The sequence below is a fragment of the Ambystoma mexicanum genome, chromosome 1q, assembly GCF_040938575.1.
Source record: "Ambystoma mexicanum isolate Mex_15411 chromosome 1q, UKY_AmexF1_1, whole genome shotgun sequence".
NCBI classification, from domain to species: Eukaryota; Metazoa; Chordata; class Amphibia; order Caudata; family Ambystomatidae; genus Ambystoma; species Ambystoma mexicanum.
In genome coordinates, this window is record NC_090922.1 from 1,122,049,687 (window position 1) to 1,122,071,357 (window position 21,671).

General features: G+C 52.2%; 1 protein-coding gene across 4 annotated transcripts in view; it reads left to right on the forward strand.

Moving 5' to 3' along the window:
* Positions 1 to 21,671, forward strand: part of HENMT1 (HEN methyltransferase 1) — a 763,672-nt gene that overhangs the window by 248,924 nt on the left and 493,077 nt on the right. Inside the window, exon 2 of one of the 4 annotated variants that reach the window (XM_069641867.1) lies at positions 14,622 to 14,765. The exons of the other annotated variants lie outside the window; for them this stretch is intronic. The gene's annotated coding sequence lies outside the window, so the exon portion shown is untranslated. The remainder of the gene's footprint in view (positions 1 to 14,621; positions 14,766 to 21,671) is intronic. 4 annotated transcript variants of the gene reach the window in all.

The following is a 21,671-nucleotide window of genomic DNA, read 5'->3' on the forward strand; positions in this document are numbered from 1 at the left end:
ATGGAAATTGGGCGATAGTTAGCCGGACAAGAGGGATCAGCTGTGGGTTTCTTGAGGAGAAGATGAACAAGGGAGTGCCTCAGAGAGGAGGGGAAAGAACCAGAGGCAAAAGAATGGTTACAGAAATTGGCAAGGGCAGATGCAAGGGTATCGATGTGTTCCTTAATGGTTTTAGAGGAACAGGGATGGACCCGTTTTGATGAGGTTTTCATAGATCAAACTTGTCTAGCAACCTCATCTGGGGAGAAAAGAGGAAAGGAGGAGAAAGGGGGGGGGTGGCTGAGGGAAAGTCAGCAAGCCAGGACGGAGAGGGGAGAAAAAGGGTGAGGGGAGAGGGTGGACAAGATGTCCTGGGTTTTAGAATTAAAGTGAGAGGCAAGGGCATTGCAAAGAACCTGGGAGGTGAGAGGAGGGGTGGAGACTGCAGCAGGGTTGGCCAGCTCCTTGCAGATTTTAAAGAGGTCGGCCGAGTTGTTAGATGCTGCGGAGATGCAGGCTTGAATGTGGCCTCCCTTCTTGGACCCCACAGTGAGACGGTATTGCCTTTGGAGCAGGCGACAGGCCAGTTTGTCAGAGGATGAGCAGGAAGCCCTCCATTTTCTCTCAGCCGCCCTAGACTTGCGTTTAAGTGTAGCTAGCTCGGAGTCATACCAGGAATTACACTTGGCTTTGGACTTCAAACTGATCCTCATGACAGGGGCAAGAACATCAAGAGTAGCAGAAATAGAGGAGTAGAGCAAGGAACAGGGCTTTGTCAGGGTGAGAGTGAGCCTGAGGTGGGGGAGGTGAGGAGAAGGTTGCAGCGAAAGCCTCGATTGACACACGCTTCATGGGCCGGATGTCCAGAAGGTGGGTGGCAATCTTGGGGAAGGCTTAACCTGGGGGCTGGAGATGGACAGATGAGAGTAGAGGAGGCTGTGATCACTTCAGGAGAGAGGAGTGGTGAGGGGAGTAGAGAGGGGGAGGCCAGAGGAGTTCAAGACATCAAGTGTGTGACCAATCAAGTGAGTCTGGCCAGAGGGGAGGATAGAGAGGGACAGTGAATCGCAGAGGTCACGAAAGAGCACAGATGAGGAACAGGGAGAACCAAGATGGATGTTGACAACACCAAGGAGGAGAACTTGAGTGGTTGAGGCCAGGAGGGAGCAGGAGAGGTCTTCCCACTCAGAGAGAAAGGAGGTAATATGACCAGGGGTCTAGTAGAGAGTAGCAGCAGTGAGAGTGTGACTAGGGGAGAGAGAGAGAGAGAGCCTGCAGACAATGCATTCTAAAGAAGAGTAAGTCTGAGTGGGGATGATGGAGGCAGGAATCCACTCAGGGAAGATCAGGGCTACACCCCCCCCAGGCCGGTTGGATCTGGGGGCGGAGAGGATCTTGTAGCCGTCGGGGAGCTGGGTGTCAAAACTCGTGACAGCGCTGGCCGTGAACCAAATCTCAGTAAGGCTGAGGACATCAAGGTCAAGTTCTTCTAGGAGGTGGCAGATGTCAGAGGAGTGTTTGACAGCAGAGCGAAAGTTGAGTGGCAAGATGAAGAAGATTGCCAGCCTTAAACCTAGTCAAGTTATTTCATAGCACTTCTGGTAGAAAGCTTTTCATGATTTGTATACTAGGTATATGCAATAGTTGTTTTACGATTAGTGAATCTCATTATCATAGTTTTTTTTTTTTTTACTAATTCGTAACCTGTTTAAGATATAAGTATAGTCTTTGAAAGCCGTAATCAAATATTGTAAGCCTTTTAGTGTGCGATCTACAAGCAGAAAATTATCCGCATATGCGCACCATGCTATGTTGGACCCTTCAATTTTGGGAGGTGCAAAGGAATCTGCATCTAGATTGTTCCCTGCATCTGACACGTAATGATTGAAAAGGGCCAGTGCAAATGTACAGCCTTGTCGAAGACCATTAGCTATTTTTATCGGATAGGATAATAGGCTATCAGTGTTTAATCGAACCTGTATATGGGAATTTTCATGTAAGTGAATGGGGATTGATACTATTTCCAGCGGTATCCCTAGCATATTCAATTTTGTCCATAGCCGTGACCAATCAACTAAGTGAAATGCCATTGACAAATCCATTGTTGCGATGTATGTTGGGGTAGCCCATGCCATCCATGCCTTTTCCTGTAAGAACAAAAGAAGTAGGCCCCCTACTTCCGTCCCCACCTCTTTTCTAAACCCAAACTGCTGTGTTGAGAGAATGGAATTTCTGGATGACCACCTCTCAAGTCTTTGCAGGATAAGCCCTGCAAAGATTTTGGAGTTGGCGTCCAGAATGACAATTGGGTGATAATTGTGCAATATCTTCCTGTCTCCCTGCTTGTATATTGGTATTACGTATGAAAAGTGCCATGAAGATGGAATGGTTCTGGTACAAATAATATCCTCAAATAGAATTGATAGGGCCTTTGCCCATAGTTCTGGATTTCCCTTGAATAGGGCGTTGGAAAGACAATTTGGCCCTGCAGCTCTTGATGAGCTAGCTTTTTGAATATGATACACAATCTCTTGTACTGTGTAGTTGACGTTTCATGGGAGTAGTAGCTTCCCAATACATTAGGGTACTTGTGGACGCATATAAACTTCCAAAGTGTCCTTCACAGGCTCCCTCAGTAATAGGAGTAGATTGTATATTCATTTGTGAAGTTTCCATAGAGTTGATCAGCAGCCAAAACTGTCTAGTTGAACGGTCTTTTAATGCTTCCAGCATGGTTTCACTGTCTATCTGCAACAGGGACACCCTAAAGCTTTTGAACCAGTTTTATTTCTTCTGTTTCAATCTTCTCACCCCCTCCTTTATTTCCACCATAGTCAAACTCAAATTTTTCAGGCGATGAACCTTTTGGTTGTAGAAGTTTTTATTTAATTTCACAGTGTTGTCATACGTGTGCCTATGAATTCTTTTTGGCCTCCTATTGTTGGGAGCTCTTATTATTGTTTTAGTTTGTTTATTTATGTATTGGGAGAAGTTGGCGTGCGAGAATAGAGAACGCTTTGTCAATCGTGGAGCCTTCACACTCTTTTTATAAATATGGCATTTAGTTTTAAGATATTCCCTTTATGCCTTATCACTCTAGATTGTGAGGGGTTTATTACTAAATTTAGGAGTCTCTCTTCTCTAAGCTTCTGTTCTTGTTCCATTGTCCAAATAACTTCCAGCATGCAGTGGTCACTTAAGTGCGTCTTAGTAATATTAAAAGACTTAGGGCCTCATTACGAGTCTGGCGGTAACCTGCCGGTTTTTCCGGCTCGGTTACCGCCGGACTCGTATTACCATTCCGCCTCAGTGATTCCCGGAATTACTGGGGCATTACAACCCCGGTGACCCGGGAATTCCAGAGGCGGAATTCGGTAAATCCCCATTCCCATTGAGTCCAATAGGACTCAATGGGAATGGGGACCATGGAATCACCGGCACCATCTCGTGATGGTGCCGGTGTTACGTCCGCCTCCAGGCGGGCAGTGTTAAACCCGCCAGGTCAGACCTGGCGGGAATGACACCTCCGCCTGCAGGACTCGAGATCACCCGGTATGGAAACAACGGTGGCGGCGGGTTTAACGCCACCGTTATTTTCATACCGTGTGACTCGTAATGAGGCCCTTAGTCTTATTAAAAAGATCCAGTGACGTGAATATATAGTCAATGTTAGAGAATCCTCCCCCATCAGACCAGGTGGCGGGGTCTAAGATTTCGTCTGCAAAATTATTAGCCAAAAATAATCTGCGAAAAACGTATTCCAGAGGGACCCCTGAAGTTTCTTGCGCCTGCATCCCTTAGGACCTCCCAAAATTTGAATTTGTGTGCCTTCAGGCGTCGCTGACAAAAGACCCCCATCAACTTTCTCTCCCTGTGGGTTATTTCTTAGGGAGATTTCTGAATTTAGATCACCCATGATGGCTATCTGTAGCCCGGTGTGTGTGGTCATCTCGTTAACTATTACCTTGTTAATTGCGTCTATTGTTTCCTGAAGGTTCTTATCTATCAAGGCGGCCAACGCCCTGGCTATCGTAGCCCGCTACGACAGGGAGTTGTGGTTCAAAATCACCCCTCTGTTGGACTTCCTTCCAGACGCCAAAAGGGCTGATGCCCTTGAAGTCCTACAGGAGGGTGAGATTGCTTCGGACCACGCCATCACGGTGGCAACGGACATCGCCGACACCGGTTTCCGTCAGTTGGGCAACAGCGTTTGCTTGAGACGACGAGGATGGCTCAAGGCCACGGATTTCCGCCAGGACGTACAAGCCAAGGTTTTGGACATGCCCTTCGGGAACAACCTGTTTGGGAAGGCGGTTGATGAGTCCCTTCAGGCCATCAAGACAGACACAGAGACTGCCCGGGCACTGGGAGTGCTCCAACAACGACGGCCGTCCTTTCAGAGCTCCGGAGGCAGACAAGGTGCCTCCAAGGGATCCGGCAGTGGCTCCTCCACGTACCGCCAAGCTGCAAGATCTTCATCCCAGGAAGCCTACAGGGGACGCAGCAAGTCAGGCGGTGCCCGTCGTCGTCGACAGGGAGGTCAAGGAGGCAAGGCGGCCTCCAAACAAGATTGAACCGACCGTGGTGTCGGGCCCCCGCCGAAGCACCCCGGTGGGAGGCTGGCTGGCGAGGTTCGTCAGCGTGTGGGAGTCCATCTCCACTGACCGTTGGGTGCTGGACGCCCTGGCCCAAAGGCACGCCCTCGAGTTTCAGAAGAAGTGCCCTCGCATTCCACCCGTGGCCAGGAAGGAAAATCAGGTCCCTCAACTACTGTTGGAAGTAAGGGCGATGCTCAAGAAGGGTGCCATCGAGCTCGTCCCAAAGAGGCTTCGGGGCTCCGGAGTTTACTCAAGGTACTTCCTCGTAAAAAAGAAGACAGGAGGATGGTGCCCCATCCTGGACCTACGACGACTGAACAAGTACATCAAGGCACAGAAGTTCCGTATGGTCACCCTCCAGCACGTGCTGGGACAGCTGGAGGAGGGCGATTTCCTGTCGTCGTTGGACTTGGAGGATGCGTACTTCCACATCCCCATTCTAAAAAGACACCGAAAGTTCCTCCAGTTCGTGGTCCAAGAGCGGCACTACCAGTTCAAAGCCCTCCCGTTCGGATTGAAGTCGGCACCCAGGGTGTTCACCAAGTGCCTCGCACCGGTGACGGCGCGGCTGCGCCTACAGGGGATCCACGTCTACCCCTACCTGGACGACTGGCTCATCCGGGAAAGGACAAGGGAGCTCGCCGTGGAGCACAGTGCGAAGACTGTCCAGCTGCTCACGGACCTGGGATTCTCCATCAACTTTCAAAAATCCCACCTGGTTCCGTCGCAAGTCGCCCTGTTTCTGGGAGCCAAGCTCGACACAGTGGCGCGGCTGGCCTCCCCGTCGGAGGAAAGGACCAGGACCATTCTGGGCAAGGTGCAGCGTCTGCTGGCCACGGACATGGCCAGGGTAAGATCTATCAAATCCCTCCTCGTGATGATGTCCTCCTGCATTTATCTGGTGCGCCTTTGAAGGCTTCGGATGCGCCCCTTACAAGAGTTCCTCGACGCCCGCTGGGTCCAGTCGACGGGCAACTTCGAGGACAGGATCCCTCTCAACGAGACGTTCCGTCAGGCGATCCGGTGGTGGGGTACCCGCTCCCATCTGTCGGCGGGTACGGACTTTCAGACCCCAGCTCACCAGGTGACGACGGACGCCTCCCTGGAAGGTTGGGGAGCGCACTCCGGAGATCTTCACGCGAGAGGCCTTTGGCTCTCAGAGGAGAAGTCTCTCCACATCAACATCTTGGAGCTCCGCGCAGTGTTCTGGGCCCTCAGGTCCTTTCTTCCGTCCCTCAAGGGCAAGGTGGTGAGGATCTTCACCGACAACACCACCATGATGTTCTACATCCGGAAGCAGGGCGGAACCAGGTCCCCTGCCCTATCCAAGGAAGCCCAGTATCTGTGGCATTGGGCCGTCGCCCAGGGGATGTTTCTGGTGCCTCTTCATCTGGCAGGAATAAAATACACGATCGCCGACTCACTCAGCAGGGAGCTGCGCTCGTGCCACGAGTGGGAACTACGCCAGGATCAAGTGGATGGACTCTTCCGACGATAGGGCGAACCCCAAATCGATCTCTTCGCGACGGCGACGAATTCCAAGTGCCAGAGGTTCGCCAGCAGGTTCCCCCAGCCGAGGAGCATGGGAGATGCTTTCCCGTTCCCCTGGGACGGCCTATTTCTTTATGCGTTCCCTGCGCTGCCGTTGCTGCTCCGGCTCATCAACCAGCTCAAGAGGTCCCAGTGCAGGATGATCCTCGTCGCACCGGCGTGGCCGAGACAGATCTGGTTCCCGGACCTTCTGGACTCGTCAACGTCCCCACCAGTCAAGCTGCCGACGGACGCAGACCTCTCCAGAGAAGGAGGCGCCATTCTTCACCACAACCCGGAGTCGCTGAACTTGCAGGCCTGGCTCCTGCAGCACTAGAGTTTGGAGGGTACGACATCCTGGCCGACTGCAGAGAGGTTCTCGCAAAGGCCAGGGCGTTCTCAACTCTCAAGTGCTACGGACATAAATGAAAGAGGTTCTCTGTCTGGTGCCGTGCACAGAAGATTAACCCTCTGCGGATTACGGCCCCTCAAGTACTGCCGTACCTACTGTCGCTGGCCAAAGCTGGACTGGCTCACGCCTCCATTAAAATACATCTGGCTGCAATCTCCCGATATACCAGGACTACGGGACGGGCGTCCTTGTGGTCTCATCGCCTGGTGAAAGAATTCATGAAGGGACTATTCCGATCATTCCCGCCGGTGAAGGCCCCTGCCCCGGCGTGTGAGCTTAATGTAGTGCTGACCAGGCTGATGGGGGCCGCATTCAAGCATATGCATTCGGCGCCTTTGAAGTTCCTGTCATGGAAAACAGCTTTCCTCGTGGCCATCACCTCCGCACGACGAGTGGGAGAGATCCAGGCCCTATCTTGCAAGCCTCCATACTTGACTTTTCATGACACGAGGGTGGTGCTGAGGACACACCCCTCCTTTATGCCCAAGGTGCCGTCGGACTTCCACCTCAACGAGCCCTTGGTGTTGCCAGTTTTCTGCCCGTCGCCTTCGTCGTCGGCCGAGAGGACTTTGCACTCGCTGGATGTAGCTAGACCGCTGAAGTTCTACGTGGACCGCACAAAGAGTTTTCAGAAGACGTCACAGCTGTTTGTGAACTTTGGGACTGTGAATCAAGGGAAGGCTCTCTCGAAGACTTCCATTTCCAGATGGCTCTCCGGCTGCATCATGCACTGTCACCGGTTGGCAAACCGACCGCTGCCCGGCCGTCCGAGAGCCCATTCGACCAGAGCGATCGCTGCTACCACGGCGTTCCTGTCTGGTGTGCCCCTGCTGGACATCTGCAGGGCTGCGACGTGGAGGTCGACGCACACCTTCACAAGATTCTACTGCGTCGATCGGGACTCCAGAGAGGAGTCCAGGGTCGGCCAAGCAGTGCTGCGCAACCTGTTTGCCTAAGGTGAGCCTGGTGAGGAGATAAGAGTTGCTTAGTTGTTGTATTGCATAATGTTGAGCCTGTTGCCACCTCCCGTGGTTGTGCATTTGTGTACTGCTATGTATTCTCTTATTCATGAGCATGTGAATCCATGCCAGACCCCATGCTGGAGAAGGAACAAGTTACTTACCTGTAACTGTTGTTCTCCAGCATGGGTCTGGCATGGATTCACATGCGAACCCTCCCGCCTACCCCTCTGCGGCTCTTCACTTGGTCATACTGCCACTTTACGTGCTACCAAATCTGAGGATGGCTGCCAGAGGCGGGGCTTAGGGAGAGGGCAGTCATTGGCTGGGGACAGTATGACCCAGAGACCAGTGATTGGTTACTACTAAGAAAGACAGATCAGAAACGAAACTGATACTGATTTTTTTCTATACCGAGGATTCCCGGCCTGACGACGGGGAATATTCATGAGCATGTGAATCCATGCCAGACCCATGCTGGAGAACAACAGTTACAGGTAAGTAACTTGTTCCTTGTCCACTCTGTGTCCTATCCGTAACGTGTCCCCCATGTTGTGGGATCAAACGACCAGTACTAAATGACAGAATGTCATACCCCATTTTATTAAACTGGCTAACTTCCCTTAGTATTAAATCAAATACAGTACGAGAATGGAGTACTAATCTCACATGATCGTATCTTTGTGGCTGTATGAAGTCAACCAGTTTTATATCTGCTGATGACAACATTTTCAGGGCTGGAATTTCGTTCAAAAGGGCTAGTACCCTGCATCTATTGAGAGATTCTGGCCCGCCATAACCAAACTTATAGTATAAAACTATACTAGGGTCATCTGGGTGGCAAGGCTGCCTCCAATGGACAGCTTTTACTTTGCTGTCAAATACGGACCATGGTATCATCTCCTTTCCTTCTGTAGGTTTCCTTCTGGAAATGTCATTTCCTTGTTTTTTTGTTACTGTTTGTGCTATGACTAATAAGATGGGGGTCTTCTGTCGTTGTGACATCAGGTCTCACCTTTTTAATGTCTCCTCTGTGCTCCCCTGTCCACCCCCCTCCCACATTATTGCTAATACATGGGTGGGCGAGGAGTTCGCTTGGGCCGTCATGTCTTTTTCCATGATCTGAATGCGATCAGATGGCTCCGATTGCAATGATGACTTCAATTAACTTTGCTGATCCCGCAGTGTCTATGACTGTTTCTCACCACTGATTCTAATTGTGGGTTCCCAGGTTCGGTCTCTTCCCCGACTTGGGCCGATAAACCCCCATTTGAGGCTGGAATCTCTTTAGGTGCTTTAAAGCAGGGAGGCTTGATTCTCCCCCCTCTGCTAATGACATACCCTGCATTCCCCAGTTCTTAGCTGTGCTGCCCCCCCTTCTGGAGGACCCATACATTTCCTCTACTTCTTCTAACAACATGCTTGGGGGTCCTGAGGATTCCAGACTCTGGAGGGGTGTGTTTCTACCTCCTGCGAGGTTCTCGCTGACTTTTTTATTGCTGTCCTCGCTTGTTTTTGTCTTTTTTGCTTCTTCCATAGGCTCCCCAGTATTACATTGTTCTACAAAAGTGTGTGGCCTGGGAGTAGTCGGGCTCTTGGCCACGTCTGTGTTTTTTGTGGAGAGTTGATAAATCCTCCCACCCTTCTTTTTTAAAAATGTCTATTTTTGAAACCAGGCAGGAAGCAGCAGTACAGGTTTTCATTAAAGCATGTTATACATCATATTAAGGTCATGTTTCATTCTCCTCTCCCTCCTTCTCTTGCGATTATCGGACCCGGCTGGGCATCGGATGCTCAAGTTCATCATCTCTGTTCCTGGAGTGCGCCCCCATCGTCCAGGACCCTCTGGGCCGATTGGGGTTTATAGGTGAGGGCTGGGAATTCTCGATCATAGTCAAGTATCGGGCCCCAAATATTTTGAAAGCGGTGGAGGTGGCCTGCCCTGGCCGCTGTCACCTTTTCCGCGACTAGCACTTCCCATATTTTCACCCACCACAAGGACAGGAGAGGACCATCTGCATATTTCCATGAGCGGGCAACCACTATCCTTCCTGCCAGGAGGCATTGGGACAGTAACTTTGCTTTAGCTCCGGACCTTGGGTAGATCCCTGGGACAGGGGAGCCCAAAAGAATGGGTTTGGGTTCTAGCGGGAGCGTTGTCTGGGTGATCTCCGCGATGCTGGCTAAGCATTGCTTCCAAAAGCTTTGGACCTTTGGGCAGGACCACCACATGTGAAAGAAAGACCCTACCTGGCCACATTGTCTCCGGCAGGCTGGGTCAAGTGTGTGATTCATATGGTGAAGCCTCAGAGGTGGGTAATAGCAAAGTAGCAGGATTTTGTAGGCGCATTCTCTGTTGGTGATGCAGGTGGATGATGAGTGGGCACGGGTCCAAATGTCTACCCAAGACTGGTCCTCCATCGGGTGACCTAGGTCTGCCTCCCATTGTGCCATAGATCGAGTTTTGAAGGTAAGAAAGTCCTTCTGGAGGCGCTTATACAGGCTAGAGATCTTACTTCGGGCTGGGAGATCCCTAAGGGTCAGCTCTAGGGTCGTAGGAGGTCAAGTTACTGCTAGACAGGTTTGAGGATTGGAGCACAAGTGGCGTAGCTGTATATAGGTGGATCTATCCTTTTCCTGAAGGCTAAAGGTTTCCTTGCATTGTTCGAAGGTACGAGGGAGTCCTCCTTCAAAAAGCTGTCCCAGGGTCTCTAGTCCCCCTGCGGTCCAGGATTTGAAGTTCTGGGGGTTTGCCCCAGACGAGAAGGCCGGGTTCAAGAACACTGGGAATGAGGGGCTAAGTCCTCTGAGGATCCCCTTCTGTTTCAGGGCTCTGTCCCAAGTGTTTATAGTGTGTTTGGTGGGTGACAATAGTCCCTTCCATTGCCGACGCATCGGAGGCGATGTGTGGGAGGAAGCGTAGGGGGAGGGGAAGCTGCGATTGTTTAAGCTCCACCCACCTCGGGTGACCAGAGAGTGTCTGTCATGCCTGGATACACGCCAGTGTGCTGCCGTCTGATATCCCTGTAGATCTGGGACCCCTAGGCCACCAAGTCTTGCATTACCCAGCATCGTTCCTTTGGGAATCCTGGCTTTTCCCCCCCTCCAGATAAATTGTAGCATTTTCCTCTGCAGGCCTTGCAGGGCTGGTGTTCGAATCATGACCGGGAGGGATGAGCATGCATACAGAAATCTGGGGAGCAGGTTCATCTTGCAGGCAGTAATCCGGCCCATTAATGATATTTCTTGGGACGCCCATTGCTTCAGGTCGATTTCCAGTTCTTTAAAGAGTGCGGGGGTAGGTTCACGTGGTATACCTTCTTTGGATCAGCCGGAACCTGAGTTCCCAGATAGGTGATAGCCTTTGTCTTCCATTGGATTGGGCACATTGGGGTCAGGGCTTCCCGTTCCATTGGGGTTATCCCTACCCCTAGGGCCGCTGACTTGTCGAAGTTGATGGAGAACCCAGTAACCCTTCCATAGATGTTTATTTCAGCTAGGGCGTGCGTCAATGAGGAGTAGGGTTCTGCTATGGTGAGTAGAATGTCATGATGATATTCAAACTAATTCTTTGGTCAAAGGGTTCCATGATCAGTGCAAATAGCAGTGGAGATAACGGGCAGCCCTATCTGGTTCCACATGTTAGGGGGATTGGGGTGGAGAGAGCGCCGTTAATCCTAAGGAGGGTTTTGGGCGACTTATAGTTAGCCAGGACCATGGTACAGAACTCCGGCCCAAACCCAAAGACCTCCAAAGTGAGCCTCATGAAGGTCCAGTCCACCTTGTCGAATGCTTTAGTTGCGTCGAGGGCCATAAGTACTAGTCACTGGGAGTTCTGGGAGGCCAGGTCTACCAGGAACAAAGCTCTATGAATATTACCGCCTGTAGATCTGTTCTTGATGAACCCGTTTGGTCAGGGTGGATTATGTCAGGCAGTATTTGGGAGAGGCGTGTCGCCAGGATTTTAGAATAGATGTTGGCATCAATGTTCAGCAGGGCAATTGGCCCTATAGGAAGCAGGGTTCCTTGGGTCCGCCCCAGGTTTGGGTATGAGTATGGTGATTGATTCTTGCATGGAGGGGGTTATCGTCCCCGTGTCCCTGAAGGAGTTAAAAAGCTTTACTAGTGGAGCGAGGAGCTGTGGTTTAAAGGTCTTATAGAATCTGGTGGTGTACCTATCGGGGCCAGGGGCTCGAGATTTAAGGGACTTTATAGCTTTGTCTACCTGCTCACCTGAGATCGGGGTGTACCAGATGTCTCGGGCTGAGTCACGCAGTCGGGGGGAGTGCCGCTTTCCGTAAGTACTCCATTTGTTCCTGCAGTTTTTGCGCTGGTGAGGTCATCACCTTTGCCAGGTGGTCTGCTGCCAATCGTTGTTTTTCCTGTTCGGTATATTGTATTCTGCCCTGCGAGTCTCGTAGTCCAACAATTGTGTTGCACATCTTCGCCTTAGCCAGTTTAGCCACCAATAGTTTGTTTGCTTTATTGCTTTTTGCGTAGTAAAACTGCCTGGCTTTCGTTAATAGGTGTGCCGTGTGTTCAGAGTAGTGGGCATCGATCTTTTTCTGCGCCTTACGAATGGCTCGCTGAGTCTTGCTACTCCCTGGGCTATCAATTCCCCACGTATCACTGCTTTCATAGCGTCCCAGGTGTTAGCCGGGGAGGTATCTTCACTGGGGTTTTCTTTAAAGAAGTTCTTAATTGAGGTCGCTATCGAGTCTCTTAGGGGCATCTCGTTGAGTATTGGGTCATATAGCATCCATCTGCGTTGAGCGGCAGGCGAAGGCTTGTGTACTCGTATCTCCAGGGTACCGGGGCATGGTTGGATAGGATTCTTGAGCATATGGTCACATCGTTGGCGTAAGCAAGCATTTGCGGGGATGCCAGGAGAAGGAAGGTCTATTCTGGAGAATGTCCCATGAATGTGTTGTAACTAGCGTCACGAGAACGCTGCGTACCTGTTCGTCCGGTTGGGTTTCTTGATGATGAGGCCAGGCTGTCAGAGAATCCGAAGAGACGTGATTAATGGCACGGGGAACCAGCCCAACCCCAGCCCGAATAGAACCGGATTGGAGGCGAACCGGCTCCCAACGCCACGGTATTGCTCACCCCTGATTAATGTGGCGTCAGGACAGTGCAAGCACTGGCAGGGGGAGCCTCTGCGTAGATGGTTCAAAGTCCTCAGAGGTATTCCGGCAAAATGCAGATCCGGAGGCAGGAAGCAGATTGTACCACCAGGAACGAAGGCAAGGAAGCAAGCAGGGCAGGCTGGTAATGAGAAGAGCACGGGGACTGGAATGGGAAGGAGTGAGGAATGACTGAGCTAGGCGGACAAGGAGGGACAGGCAGGGACCAGGACAAGGGAAGCCAGGGAGGACTCAGGGACAGGAGGGAACTAGAAGGAGGGAGCGCAAGGACAGAGAGACAGGGGTTCCCCAGGCAGAACAGGGGAAGAAGGAAGCAAGCAGGAACACTGGAATTCCACACAAGGCAGCAAGGACACGATCCGAACAAACCGCGTTGAGACGCGGTTTGGAAAAGGATCAGGGCTCCTTAAATAGGCCCAACAACACCTGGGAGGCTTGCAACGCAAGCCGTTCCGTCTCTCAGGCATTGGACACCCCACAACGAGGCTTGGGCCGCATACCTCCCAGTATCGAGCATCCTGCGCACTGCGCATGCGCGAAGCGCGGAGAGCGGACGCCCGCGCATGCGCAAAGCAGCGTGCACAGGAGACCCGGAAGCGCCCGAGACCCGGGACACCCCCGAACCCCGAAGCCGGAAGCGAGGATACAACCTCCAAGACGTGGAGCGCCGTAACGGGTAAGGAGACCCCAGGACAGGTGGCGTGACAGAATGTAAGAATAAAAGGAGAAGTCTCTTTCTGAGGGGTGGAGTACCCGTCATGAATCCACCACCTCTAGGGATCTGAATAGATGTAGGAGAGCCAGTGCTAGGGTAAAGTCGCCAGAGGAGTGCGGATGTGATTTATCCTTCACAGGATCTGGGACTCCATTGAAGTCGCCTCCAATTACTATTTGGCCCTCCAGGAAGGGGGAAAGAGTGGAGCTCAGTGCTTCATAGAAGGTAGCTTGACCTGAATTTGGGGCATACACTGCGACAAAGAGGTACAACTGTCCCCACAGCAGGCATTTCACTGCCGTAAATCGGCCGTCCGAGCAGAGGTTTGTGTCCACTATCTGGGGGTTTAGCCCTTTCTTAAAAAGAATTGCTGTGCCTCCTTTTTTAGTGTCTCCAGAAGCGAAGAATTGTTTCGGAAAATGTTGCGTGCGTAGGCGTCCAAAGTCCGCCGGTAGGAGATGCGTTTCCTGAAGCATGACCACCGCTGCATTTTCATCTTGGAGTTTTTGCAGGATTGATTTGCGTTTGGCGGGAGAGTTTAATCCCTTGACATTCAGGGAAACAAATCTCAATGGATGGTGTTCCTGGGTAGGGGGGAGGCCCCTGGTGATTTTGGGTGGGTGGGATCAGGTAGATGTGGATCAGTCAACATTTTGAAGAGTCTGTAAGCGCTTACCATCCTGCACCTGAAGTTTTTGTTTAGCCCTCCAACGGGAGGACCAAAGTGTAACTAGGGGAGGGGGCAATATTGTAGATCTGGCACCACCCCTGACCAATGGGGTCAAATAACTATTTTCTGCCAACATGGCTAGAACTGAAAGCAAACTTGGTGGATCATTCCAAGGACTCCTAGGTGGATTGTGCCTTGGAACTGGGCATGGGCCGTGGGGGGGAGGCCTGCTGCAGTGCCTGCAAGGGTCATCCTCATATCCGTGAGTAGTGGGGCGCCATTGGGCAAAAGAAATGTTCTGGGCCCAGAAGAAGAGCGAGCTACGCCAGAGAAGGTCCCAAGTGGAGTAGGAGTTGCAGGAAATATGTCTCAGGTCTTCGAGTGTTTAGGGATTTTAACGTTTTCAATCTAAGTGTTCCATGTCTGTGCTGGGTCATTTCTTTTTGCTGAATCTCGGGACCCTCAACCAGGAGTTCTGCTTAGTTTTTGGTGGAGATGTGGGGCCCTCATTGTTTTCAGGGGTTGAGGGTGAGCGGTTCTCTGGCGTTATTGCATGCATGATCTTCTCTGCATCTTCAAGGTGGCTAATTTTCCTTAAACTGCCCTTGTAGGTGAACTGTAAGGCTGTTGGGAAAAGCCATCTATATCAAATCTGTTGGTCCTGGAGAAAGAGAGTCAGGGGCCGGAGGGACCTCCTTTTTTGGCGAGTGAGGAGAGACAAGTCCTGGTAAATCTGAAGGGGAGCGCCTTGGAAGGTAAGTTCATCCCTAGTGCGGGTGAGCGATGAAATAGCTTCTTTCTTGGTGAAGAAGTGCACCCTGGTTATAACATTGGGGGGAGTCTGTGTCTACCCTGCGGCGTGGGCGCAGTCTATGGGTATGGTCTAGGAGGAGCTGAGATTTGTCTAGCTGAGGAAGCAATGATTGAAAAAGGTCACCCACATACCCTGCCAGATGTTTGTCTGGGACGGAGGTTGGAGCACGTCGAATTCGGAGGTTGTTGCGTTGCGCTCTGTTTTCAAGGTCTTCCTGCTTGAATTCTAGAATTTCGCATTTATCTTGCAGGGTCCTGATTGAGTGTTGAATTTCCTCTAGGGCGGTTGAGTGGTCTTGAGCGCGGTCTTCGACCTCTCCCAGTCTCTGTTCAGCCTCCGTCACCCTTTGGGCTGTGTGTTCTAATTTTGTGTTAAATTCGGTCATGCAAGACCTAAATTCAGATTGAATGTCAGCCATAAACGCCAGGATGTCACTTTTGGTTGTGAGGGTCTCTCGGTCCTCTGGGGCTTTCTGCGGTGTAGAGACAGGGGTTGTCCAATCTCTTACTTTTGTCAGCCGATAATAGCATTGGGGCAATGTCCGGGCTCTTACTGGATTTCAATTGTTTAGCCATGATGTCCTTAGAGAATGGGAGGGGGGGTACAGTGTCTTCTAGGAGGAGTATATGGCGTCAACAGGTGACAAGCTCCAGACGAGAGGGGAGACGCTTTTGCCTGTGGTATTTCCAAGAGCCGCTATGATGGTGAAGCAGGTCTGTCTGGAGCTGCGTGTGCTCGTGGGAGTCAGGGGGCCCTTTGTTATTACTTTCCTTGGGTCGTGGCTTACTGGACGAAATTGAGTCACTGGCAAGCGTTGATCCCCCCTCGCCGATGTGGGGGGGCTACGAGTAGTCACTGCAAAAGGTGGGTAAGAAGGCTGACGGCTTGGATTAGTTCATAGTGGCTACCTGTGGGAGGATGAAGAAGCCCCAATCCCCACCATTTATTAGCGCTGGGATTCCTGGAAGCCGTGACCCCTCAAAGAAACGAGTGGGGGAGGGGGAGGAGCCCTCCCCTTTTCAAAGTTGCGGGGCAGATGGATGTCTCCTTGATAGGGGAACAGGGGGTTGCTGAGTGAGCCGGGGCGCCCCAGGCAGTGAGAGGTGAGAGTAGAGCAGCAGCAGGAGCGAGGAAGGGGGGGGATTGCCACTTTTTGGCAGTATCCCCTGGAATGGTACTATCTTGGCTCACTTTGTTCAGGTAATGAAGGTGCTTGGAGACAGTGAGGGCCGGAACGTTGATCTCCCGTCTCTGTTGCAGCTCGTTGAACCAGAGCTGGGTTATTATAACTCAGTGGTCCTCCCTCTTCAGTACGGGGGGGGGGAATAGAGAACAGTTGCGCTGTTAACGGGGCCAAGGCAGGGGCTCCAGCATATGCAGAGCTCACAGAGCTTCCAGAGTGGGGCATGGGGCGTCCCAGCATGCGGGGCCGCAGGGTGCACTCACTCACCGCTCTCAGGGATAGGGAGGGGCGGCGAAGTGCCTCGTTCCGTCCGCGACCTCCAGGTCTCCGTCGCAGACACAGCTGAGGCCCTCCGTCTCAGCCCGCGGCGCGAGATGTCACCGCGGAGCTCCAGGCTTCCAAGCCACCGCGCCCCCAGTCCAGCCACTTGGGCGGGGCGGGTCGGCTCTGCAGGACCCGCCAAGGAATACAATCAGGAGTCGATTGAACTTCGGGAGCGGGGACAGTGGGTTGCCTGACGGTTTGGGCGGGAGGTGGGACACCACAGCGGGGCTCCTCAGGGCCAGGAGTTCCCACTACTAGGACTCCTCCCAGCGCGGCTGCAGACTCCAGCAACTCCTCCCACCATCTTGGAGGAAAGTGGCGGAGGGCCAGCGGAATCAGTGGGTACATTCCAAGGCTTCCCGGAGGCTCAAGGTTCCGTTTTTCTTCCGGGAGGTGCTCCGAAGCCTCTCACATCCTGATAGGCATATTGCCTTGAAGTTGGGATACCAAAACCTTGGTAAAGTTAGCAGTGCAGCGGTCCCACCACGGAGGCCATTAAAGGAGCGTCCGCATCGTTGGCGCTCCAGGCCACGCCCCTCTCCCACACTTCTTTAACGTATTTTGTTCAGGCTGCAACAATGTCGGCTTTGGTTCACTCCCCCCCTTTTTTTTGTTTTGCATTTTTGTTTCATTTCGTCGCCATGGTATTATTAGATGCTACTCCTTTTGCCCTCTTACAGTGGACCTCCTCCTCCTCCATTGACTCATCCAAACCTGGACTAATGTCACAAACAGTCCTATCCTCTAGTATCATCTTTCTCCAGGTGGTACGAGCAGGCTTAGTCTTTCCCTTTCCTGCATCTAGTGTTTGATATTTTTCCTTTTTTTTTCTTTCTGGGAAGAGGAGGGGGTCCCAAACCCCACTACAGATACAATAGACGGCGTCTGTTCCATATCTTTGATTTCCACTGCAGCGCTTTCAGTTTCCCGACTTGCGCTACCCTTCGGAGTGGTTTTTTCTTCCTTCCATTGTTACCTCCCCCTGTTGCATCAGATCAGTATTCGTTCCCTGGTCAAGACGGTCGCGCCTTTGCTTAACGACCTCTCTTGATTGTATTTTCGAGCATGCTGCGATTAATCTCACAGCAGCTTCAGTTGGTTTTGGAATTACTTCAGAATTAGTGGTTGCACATCCATTTCGTTCCTCTTACTCTCCCTGTCTACCACCTCTGTTGCGTAGCAATTATGGTTGTGTACGCATGCGCGAGCAGCATCGAGGCTCGCGCATGCGCTATAACATTAAAGGCGGTGCGCCGGCAGTTCGCACCGGCGACCGGAGCAGACACACGTCTCCGGCGTCCTCTCTCTGTGTGACTGCCTGCATGCGCGAGTGTGTGTGTGTGCGTGAGACCCCGACACGCCCTGAGGCCCATAACACTGGCGACGAGGGCGGACACGGAGCCATCCTCTGCTCCGAAGACATCGGAGTGAAGGAACGCTACTGCGTGTGTATCGATCGGATGCACACGGACCCGCGCGCACGGCCGGCGACCATTTTCTTTCTCTAATCTACACGCGGATTGCAGTGGTTGCGGCCCGAGAGGGTGCTCGTGCGCCATCTGCCTCCTGCACTGCTCCAGAGCAATTTTTGGAACCACCACAGCCCAGACACCACAGTGTTGTGGTAAGGACAAGAAAGAGGGTGTGAAAGCACTCTGAAGGTCACCAGTTACCTCGACTCCTACCAGATAAGGATCACTGTGAGTACACAATGGGGGAAGAAGGAGAGGAAGAAGAAAATGCTGTTGCCCCAATAACTCGCAGAATGCACAGTACTCTAGCCCCTATGCCTGAATTTGATACCACGGGCCCCCCATCCAAGTTAGGACCGAAGTGGATCACATGGGTCAAAAAGCTGGAAATGTTTTTTAGAGCCTCGGGGGAAACGGAAGATGAGGCGAAGATTGCCATCATGGTCTATTCTGCAGGGACCGAGGTTCAACGCATATATGACACTCAACATTCCAGCAGCGAATTATGATGCGGTCAAGCAAGCCTTCCGTGACCACTTCCTTCCTATGGCGAATGTTGACTTTGACAGGTTTGTCATGGGCGCTGAGAAACAATTGGAAGAGGAATCATTAGCCCAGTTTTGCGCTCGTCTGAGACAACTGGCAAGCTCCTGTAGATGGGTCAACGAGGAAGAAATGGTTCGCAACCAACTGCTACAGGGTTGCTGCTCAGGGAAACTGAGGAGACAAGTGCTAAGAGAACCTGGACTGACTCTGCAGCAAATTCTGGACATGGGGAGAGCGTACGAACTGGCGGAGGCCAGAGGGGCGAAAATGGACGCTGCTACACGCTCCAGGAAGGAGGAAGAGGCTTATGCAATAGGACATTCGGCCATGGGGAAGGCAAGATGGACACCAAGGAGAAGCGAAGGGCCCACAACGCAAGGGAATGTCTCATCGTGCTCATACTGTGGATACGATCTGCCACATGAGGGAGAGTGCCCAGCAAAGTCAAGGACCTGTGGTCGATGCGGCACACCGGGACACTATGCGAGGATGTGCAGGGCAACGACGGCAGTTACAGTTTTGAGAGGACCAGAGAGAAGTGGTAGGAGTGTCGCTGGAAGAGTAAGGGGTGTGTCCTCTGTCGAACAAGGAATGCAAGATCTCAATATCGCGGAAGAGGAGGAGGAAGATGAAGAAATATTTTTCATCTCAAGCATTGCGCAAGGCCCTGGGGACCGTCGACAACCCAAATGCACCGTCAACATTAGCGAGATGCCAACTCCGGTCCTCATAGATACTGGGGCGTCCGTCTGCGTACTCGCAACCAAACATTACAATGCTCTTCCTGGTCCACCAAGGCTGACGAATTCCACAGCGCGAATCTACGCATTCGGAGGGGATACACCTCTCCCCATCCAAGGAGTGTTTGTGGCCCCAGTCTCTCATGGTCAAAACAAAATAAAGGCGAGGTTTTTCATCACCAGCGTAAGCCCACATTCCCTCCTAAACTGTGCCGCATCAGAAGCGCTAAACATTGTACACTTCACTCTTGCTGTGTACTTCACCGATCTGGACCGCCTGCTACAGCGTTTTGAGAAGATATTCACTGGCATTGGAAAACTCAAGGCAGAGCCCATACGGCTGCACATAGATGAGTTCGTGAGGCCGACTGCGCTCAAACATCGCCGTATCCCTTTTCATCTCAGGGAACAAGTTGTGAAAGAGCTACAGTCACTGGTGGACAAGGACATTATCGAAAGGGTAGATGGACCCACTCCCTGGGTCTCCCCAATTGTGGTGGCCCCGAAGCCAAAACAACCAGGGGCAGTACGCATCTGCGTAGATATGAGGCTGCCCAATGTAGCGATCAAACGAGAACGCCATCTCACACCGACCCTAGATGACATCGTCGGAGAGCTCCAGGGAGCTAGGGTCTTCTCGAAGCTAGACCTTAGGTCAGGCTACCACCAGTTGGAACTCCACCCCGAGTCCAGATACATTACGACCTTTACGACTCACGAGGGGTTGTATCAATACAAAAGACTTAGTTTCGGGATCTCGTCCGCAGCAGAGGTCTTTCAGAACGCCATCAGGGGGGCACTGTCAGGACTCAAAGGGGTCATCAACATGTCAGATGACATCCTAGTTTTTGCGACGTCAGAAGCGGAACACTTGAAGCGCCTTGAGAACACCCTTGAGAGACTGTGCAGTGTCGGCTTAACCCTACACAAAGAAAAATGCGAATTTCTGAAGGACAGGCTTGAATTTTTTGGATTTATATTTCATTCTGGAGGAATTTCCTCGGATCCGGAGAAGGTAAAAGACATCTGAGATGCATCCCCACCAGCGTCCCCAGCCGAAGTAAGAAGCTTCTTAGGGATGGTCAATTATTGTGGCCGTTTTATCCGAGAGCTAGCCTCCCTATCAGAACCACTGAGGGCGCTCACCAGAAATGATGTGGCGTGGACATGGACAGGGAAGGAACAAAGAGCGTTCACCGCCATCAAACATGCCCTGTCGGAGCAAGAAAAAATGGCATACTTCCACCCCGGTCGCGAGTTGGAGATCGTAGTTGATGCTAGCCCGGTAGGGTTGGGAGCAGTCCTCATGCAAGCAGACCAGCAACGGACCATGAGGCCCATCGCCTATGCCAGCAAGGCCCTGACCGACACGGAGAGGCGTTACTCCCAAATAGAGCGAGAAGCCTTGGCCATACTATGGGGGTGTAAACATCCCGACCCGAATACTGGAGTGCCGGTGGAAGGCGATGGGCCGCCAGAAGCTCCGGTGGCACCCGAGGACCCCGACGCCGGAGCACGCAGGTACCCGAGCCGGGCGGGGCGCAAGCCACCGCTGAGGTTCAAAGACTTCATCATGGGTGCTACCTCGTAATTAAAGCAGAGGTATCGTGAAAGTTATGATGGACCCTGTTGGTCCCCATGTGTGATAATGTTGATTTTGTTTTGGGGGAAAAGGAGGGATGTTGCGTTGCAATTATGGTTGTGTACGCATGCGCGAGCAGCATCGAGGCTCGCGCATGCGCTATAACATTAAAGGCGGTGCGCCGGCAGTTCGCGCCGGCGACCGGAGCAGACACACGTCTCCGGCGTCCTCTCTCTGTGTGACTGCCTGCATGCGCGAGTGTGTGTGTGCGTGAGACCCCGACATGCCCTGAGGCCCATAACAACCTCCCACGCCGGCTGCTGTGATGACGAGAGGGACTCCTCCCACTCCCCGCCCTGCTCCTGAGGATATTGGGACAGGGCGAGAAGAGAAATCTCCCCCAGGAAAAATCTGGAGGGCTATCCAAGAACAAACCCTTCCGTCCCCCTTCCTTCTCGCGTTCTCCTGTTTAGCACCATCCTTCACTACCTCCAGTATGTGGCCCACTATGGGCGTCCCCGACTCGATCTGCACAGGGGAGAGGTCACCATCATTTACCTCTAACATGGCAGAGTCTATCAACGGTGGGGGAAGAGGGCAAGGAGGAGCGGTAAGGCCATTTGCATAGTATTTTTAACTGGAGAAAAGATGAGGGGCGTGGATATTATGTCCTCATACATCCACGTCCCCATCAATGTTTCTTTCCGAGTCTTTACACCCGACCGCATTTTTAGATGACAGTACTTACAACTAAGTTGAATACTTTTTGTCTGCATAGGCAGTGTCTAAATGCCACTAACAGTGTAAGTTAACACAGACCTAGGTGAATATTGGACTCCCACTCACCCGCAAGCCTGCGAACAGGCACTCTCTGGGCACGTGGGCAGTGGCACACGGCCCTCTGGTTATGACGGTGTGGGAGGGAATAAGGGGGCGTGGCTTCCCAAAATATCAGTGTTCTCAGTGTCGGCACAGCAGGCTGCCTAATCTTTTGTCCGTC